Consider the following 7,013-nt stretch of genomic DNA (forward strand, 5'->3'; position numbering starts at 1 on the left):
ACAAAAACAACTTGTAATCTCACCTCATAGATAAGATTCTGTTGTATGCACTTTTTCCTTGGAAACAAACTGTACATGCTATTTTATAATTTGCATTATTCCCATGATAATATGATGGGAGCTTTACTAAAAAGTTCTAAATTCAAGACCAGCCTGGGCAACCTAGTGAGGCCCCATCTCTAAAAAAAAATGAAAAAAATTAACAGTGCATGGTGGCTTGCACCTGTAGTCCCAGCTATTCAGGAGGCTGATGCGGGAGGATCACCTGAGCCCAGGAGGTCCAAACGGTGGGGAGCGGTGATTGCGCCACTGCACTCCAGCCTGGGGAACAGAGTATAACTGTATTTTGCCAAACTGCACAACATCACTTTCAGTGGTTGTTTAGTATTTTCGAGTATGAATGTATATAGTTCATTTAATCAGTTTACCCTCTTGTTAACAGTACACGAGTCTGACTGTTCATACTCTTGCCTACTGTGGCTATTATTTTTTTGTCAATCTGCTGCATTCATTCAACACATAGATACTGATTGCTAACCATGTATCAGGCATATTCTCAGTGCTTGAGATAGATTACTGAATAAACAACCTCTGATCTCATGAAACCTATATTTGAGTGGAGGACATGTACATACACGATACATATTATAAATAAGTAAATCCTTTAGTATATTAGAAAGCAAAAAGTGCTATAGTTAAGAAAAAACAGAGCAAGTTAAAGGAGCAGGGAGTGAAGAAGATTGTAGTTTCCTATTTTAAATTTATTATAGAGGTGACATCTCCCTATGTTGCCCAGGCTGGTCTCAAACTCTTAGGCTCAAGCAATCTTCCTGCCTCAGCCACCCAAAATACTGGGGGCATTGCAAGACTTGAATCAAGTTATTTGAATTTGCAATTTTATTATTACTATAGCTGATATGGTTTGGATCTGTGTCACCACCCATATCTCATGTCGAATTGTAATCATGAGTGTTCAAGGTGGGGCCTTGGTAGGAGGTGATTGGCTCATGTGGCTGGATTTCCTCTTGATACTGTCCTCATGATAGTGAGTTCTGGAGAGATCCTGTTGTTTAAAATGTGTGGCACCTCCCCAACCTCACTCTTGCTCCTGTTGCCACCATGTGAGATGGCTCCATCCCCCTTTGCCTTCTGCCATGACTGGAAGCTTTCTGAGGCTTCCCCAGAAGCAGAGGCTGCTATGCTTCCTGTATAACCTGCAGAACCGTGAGCCAATTAAACCTCTTTTCTTTATAAATTACCCAGTCTCAGGTATTTCTTTATAACAGTAGGAGAATAGACGAATACAATAAATGTTCTTTCATATATTTATCCATTTTTTTTTTTTGTGATGGAGTCTCTCACTGTCACCCAGGCTGGAGGGCAGTGGTATGATTTTGGCTCACTGCAACCTCCGCCTCCTGGATTCAAGCAATTTTCCACCCTTATCCTCCAGGGTAGCTGGGACTGCAGGTGTGCACTACCACGCCTGGCTAATTTTTGTATTTTTAGTGGAGACGGGGTTTCGCCTTGTTGGCCAGGCTGGTTTCAAACTCCTGGCCTCAAGTAATCCACCTGTCTTGGCCTCCCAAAGTGCTGGGATTACAGGCGTGAGCCACCACGCCTGGAGCCACATACCTTGATGTACAAATACTTTATTGGTTCCCAGTTTCTATGTGCACTAGAAGATGGGAGGTCCTCTTTCTGCACCTATTACAGCTGTGGCTTTCGGTCCCAAGCAGCATCTGAAGTGGGTAGCAGCTCCACAGCATTGGATGCTGGATAAATTGACCGGTGTGTTTGCTGCTCGTCCATCCACTGATCCCCACAAGCTGAGAAAGTGTCTCCCTCATATTTTCCTGAGGAACATACTTAAGTATGCCTTGACAGGAGATGAAGTAAAGAAGATTTGCATGCAGTGGTTCATTAAGGTAGATGGCAAGATTCGAACTGATAAAACCTACCCTACTGGATTATGGATGTCATCAGCATGGACAAGATGGGAGAGGATTTCTGTCTGATCTATGGCATCAATCGTCGCTTTGCTGTACATCCTATTACACCTGAGGAAGTCAAGTACAAGTTATGCAAAATGAGAAAAATCTTTGTGCGCACAAAAGGAATCCCTCACCTGGTGATTCACGATGTTCACACTGTCCGCCACCCTGATTCCCTCATTAAGGTGAATGACACCATTCAGATTGATTTGGAGACTGGCAAGATCACTGCTTTGAAGTTCAACACTGGTAACCTGTGTTTGGTGACTGGAGGTGCTAACTGGGGAAGAATTGGTGTGATCACCAATAGAGAGAGGCACCCTGTATCTTTTGACATGATTCACGTGAAAGATGCCAACAGCAACAGCTTTTCCATCATTTTTGTTATTGACAAGGGCAACAAACCATGGATTCCTCTTCCCCGAGGAAAGGGTGTCCGCTTCACCATTGCTGAAGGGAGAGACAAGAGACTGCAGCCACAGAGCAGTGGGTGAAATGGTCTGTGGGTGGCATGTTAGATCTTTGTATGTAATTAAAATTAATATGGCATGATTAAAAAAATAAGTAAAAATACTTTATTGCTAGAAAGTGCTAACGATCTATCTGAGGCTTCTGTGAGTCATAATCTTTTTGCTGGTGGAGGGTCGTGCCTTCAGATTGATGGTTGCTGACTGATTAGGGCAGTTGTCGCAAGGCTAGAGTGACAATTTCTTAAAATAAGACAACAAAATTTGTCGCATCGATGGACTCCTTCACAAAAGATTTCTCTGTAGCATGCAATGCTGTGTGATAGCATTGCATATAGAACTTCTTTCAAAATTGGAGTTGATCCTCTCAAACCCTACCACCTTTTTATCAACTATGTTTATAGAATATTTGAAATCCTTTGCCATCATTTCAACAATGTTCATAGCATCTTCACCGGGAACAGATTTTATCTCAAGAAACCACTTTCTGGTTGGGCGCAGTTGCTCATGCCTGTAATCCCAGCACTTTGTAGCTGGGATTATAGGCACTCACCACCACATCCAGCTAATTTTTGTATTTTTAGTAGAGATGGATTGGGGGTGGGGTTGCACCTTGTTGGCCAGGCTGGTCTTGAACTGTTGCTCTTAAGTGATCCTCGGCCTCCCAAATTGCTGGGATTATAGGCGTGAGCCACTATGCCCGGCTGGTGATTCATTTTTGCATGTGGTATGACATAGCAAACATTATTTTTCCTGAATATTTGTATTATTGTATCAGGTTGTATTGACAGCATTTATTAAGCATTTTATGCCATTACTGCTTATTGACAGGGTCTCACTCTGTCGCCCAGGGTGGAATGCAGTGGCATAATCACGGCTCACTGCAGCATCCACCTTCTGGGCTCAAGCAGTCCTCCTGCCTCAGCTTCCCAAAGTGTTGAGATTACAGGCGTGAGCCACTGTGCTGGGCCTGTTTGTTTTTTATTTTTTGTTGTTTTTTTTTTGAGACAGTCTCACTCTGTATCTCAGGCTGGAGTGCAGTGGTGTGATCTTGGCTCACTGCAACCTCCACCTCCTGGGTCCAAGTGATTCTCCTGCCTCAGCCTCCCATGTAGCTGGGATTACAAGCATGTGCCACCATGCCCAGCTACTTTTTGTATTTTTAGTAGAGACAGGGTTTCACCATGTTGGCCAGACTGGTCTCAGACTCCTGACCTCAAGTGATCCACCCACCTTGGCCTCCCAAAGTGCTGGGATTACAGGCGTGAGCCACTGCACCTGGCATTTTTTAGTTTTTAAATTCTATTCCATTGATCTGTCTGTTTTGTCTTGTGCCATTGCCACATTGCATTACAATTTCTACTTTTATGGTTTTTTAATGTCTGCCAGGTAAAATCAAGATTGTCTCGTTTTGCATGGAGCCATTCACCATACTTGTTGAGTGCTTGCTCTGCACCAGGCTTTGTCCTGGGCACTGAAGGTGCGATGTTGACCTACATGGTCTTTCTCTCTCGTAGGTCTTGGAGACACATGCAGACACACAGAGCGGTAATTACAACCTGCCTGATCAGCAGTGCAGCGGGGAGGGCCAGAGCATAGTGAGACACATCTATCCACATTCCTGCCTTTATGCCCATGCATGCTGCTCCTGTTACTGTAGATGGACTTTCTGGCTCCTGTCTGAGGCCGCCCCTGACCAGGCACCAGATCCTTTCCCCTCTTGCCTTCTCAAGGAACTACTGAAGCAATTCCCTCTTTTCTTTCCTGCACCATCAACCGATATTTCCTTCTCTACTGGAATATTCCCATTAGCTTACATGAATGATGAGTGAATTCCTTTCATTGCACCATATTCTCCAATTACCATCCATTTCTCTGCTTTGTTTATAGTCCAAATCCTTGAGTTAACCATCTTCACTGTCTCCAGTTCTCCTCCCATTCCAGTGGGGCATCACCTCCACCACTCCTCCAATACCTCTCATGTCAAGGTCATCAGTGACCTCCCTGCACCTGAACCCAGTGTTCAGTTCACTTGCTCATGGTACTTGACACTCCAATAGCATTGGACGAAGCTCGTCACTCCCTCCACTTGGCTTTACACAGGCCACTCTCTTGGGTTTCCTTCGACTTTACTGGTCACTCCTCAGAGTCCTTTGCTTTTTTCTCTTTATTCCCCCCAACAATATTTCATTTATTTATTTATTTTAGATGGTGTCTCGCTCTGTCGCCCAGGCTGCAGGGCAGTGGCATGATATGGGCTCACTGTGACCTCCGCCTCCCAGGTTCAAGTGATCCTCATGCCTCAACCTCCCAAGTAGCTTGGATTACAGGCACGTGTCACCACACTCAGCTAATTTTTTTGTATTTTTTAGTAGATTCTGGGTTTCACCGTGTTGGCCAGGTTGGTCTTGAACTCCTGACCTCAAGTGATCTGCCCACACTGACCTCTCAAAGTGTTGGGATTACAGGCGTGAGCCACCATGCCTGGCCATCTTTCCCCCAATTCTAACTGCTGGAGTGCCCCGGGGCTTAGACCTTAGGTTTTTTCTCTGTCTGCACTCACTCCTTTGGTGATCATACCTAGCCTTGAGTCTTTAACTATCATTTCTCTCTTTTTTTTTTTTTTTTTTTTTTGAGACGGAGTCTCGCTCTGTCGCCCAGGCTGGAGTGCAGTGCTCGAATCTCAGCTCACTGCAAGCTCCACCTCCCGGGTTTATGCCATTCTCCTGCCTCAGCCTCCCAAGTAGCTGGGACTATAGGCGCCCGCCACCTCACCCAGCTAGTTTTTTGTTTTTTCAGTAGAGACGGGGTTTCACCGTGTTAGCCAGGATGGTCTCGATCTCCTGACCTCATGATCTGCCCGTCTCGGCCTCCCAAAGTGCTGGGATTGCAGGCTTGAGCCACAGCGCCTGGCCTTAACTATCATTTCTAATAATGGAAATATCTTCTCAAATCATGGAAACTTCAACTTTGTATCCCCTGTTCAGACTTTTCCCCTGAGCTCCAGGCTTGTTGATCACTTGTCTCCTTACATCCCACTTGGATATCCCACGGTTATCTCAAACTCAGTATGTCCCACACTGTACTCCTGACGCCACCACATTGCTCTTTCCATGCCTCTTTATACCTCTGTACATGGCAACTACATTCTTTCAGTTGCTCAGGTCAAAAACTTCAAAGCAGCCGGGTGTGGCGGCTCACATCTGCAACTCCAGCACTTTGGGAGGCCGAGGTGAGAGGATGGCTTGAGCCCGGGAGTTCTATATCAGCCTGGGCAGCACAGTGAAGCTCTGTCTCTATAAAAAATACAAAAAATGAAAGTTAGCCAGGCGTGGTGGCACACGCCTGTAGTCTCAGCTACTTGGGAGGTTAAGGTGGGAGGACTTGAGCCAGGGAGGTCGAGGCTGCAGCGAGCCATAATTATGCCATTGCACTGCAGCCTGGGAGAAAGAGTAAGACTGTCTCAAAAAATAAACCAGCAAACAAACAAAAAATTTGAAGCTATTCGCGACTCTTCTCTGTACCACACAGCTCACATAGACTTCATTAATAGACTCTGGACTCTGCCACTCAAATCTAGAATCTGACTGATGTTCACCACTTCCGTCTTGCCATCCTTTTTAAGCTGCCATGATTCCTCACTTGGATTTTCATGATGGCCTCCTGATGGCTCTCTCTGCCTCTGTCCTCATTCCCCTTAGTAGTCTAAGAGTAATGCTTTTAGAATGTAAATCACATTATGTTACATTGCTGCTCAAAACCCAATGGCGCCTCTTTGTTGTAAGGACGCAGTCCAAGTCCTTACAACAGCCTACAAGGCTGCGCTTGATTCTGCATCCCCCAATTTACTTCTCTAACTTTCTCTGCTACCATTTCTACCCTAGCCTTATTGGACTCCAGACACACTGGCCTCCTTGCTCTTCTCTGAAGGCCAAGCATGTGACTCTTTCAGGACATATCCTCATGGTTCATCTTGTCACCTCCTTTTGGATTTTGTGCAAATGACAGTGAAACTTTTTTGATCATCTATTGATAATTTTAACATCATCCTATCCACTTCCCATCTTTAATTAATTACTTAATGAGTTTATTTATGTATTTGTAGAGACAGGATTTCACCATATTGCCCAGGCTGGTCTCCAGCTCCTGAGCTCAAGCAATCTACCCGTCTTGGTCCCTCAAAGTGCTGGGATTATAGGAGTGAGCCTCCTGCCCGGCCTTTATGTACTGTTTATCTAACTCATTACCAGCTTCTAACTCAATACCAGCTAACATACTCTATTTTTTATTTTTTTTAAACCTATTTTTTTTTGTTTATTTCCCACTAGCTTGCAAGTTTTCTAAGGGCGGAGATTTCATCTATTAAATTCCAGGTTGTTTATACAGCTCCTAGAGCCATGCCTGGTATATAACACATGCTCAGTAAATATTTGTTGAATGAGTGATGTCCTTGAATATTGAAATTGATATGTCTGAAGTTTCTACAATTTCTTAAATGAGTTTTTTTCTAAGGAGATAATCCCCTTTATCTTAAGTCATTGAATTTTTTACT

General features: G+C 44.3%; 1 pseudogene; it reads left to right on the top strand.

The window, feature by feature from the left end:
* The first annotated feature begins 1,724 nt into the window (after positions 1 to 1,724).
* Positions 1,725 to 2,488, top strand: LOC104659555 (annotated as a pseudogene).
* Positions 2,489 to 7,013: the final 4,525 nt, after the last annotated feature.

Source organism: Rhinopithecus roxellana, chromosome 12, assembly GCF_007565055.1.
Source record: "Rhinopithecus roxellana isolate Shanxi Qingling chromosome 12, ASM756505v1, whole genome shotgun sequence".
NCBI lineage: Eukaryota > Metazoa > Chordata > Mammalia > Primates > Cercopithecidae > Rhinopithecus > Rhinopithecus roxellana.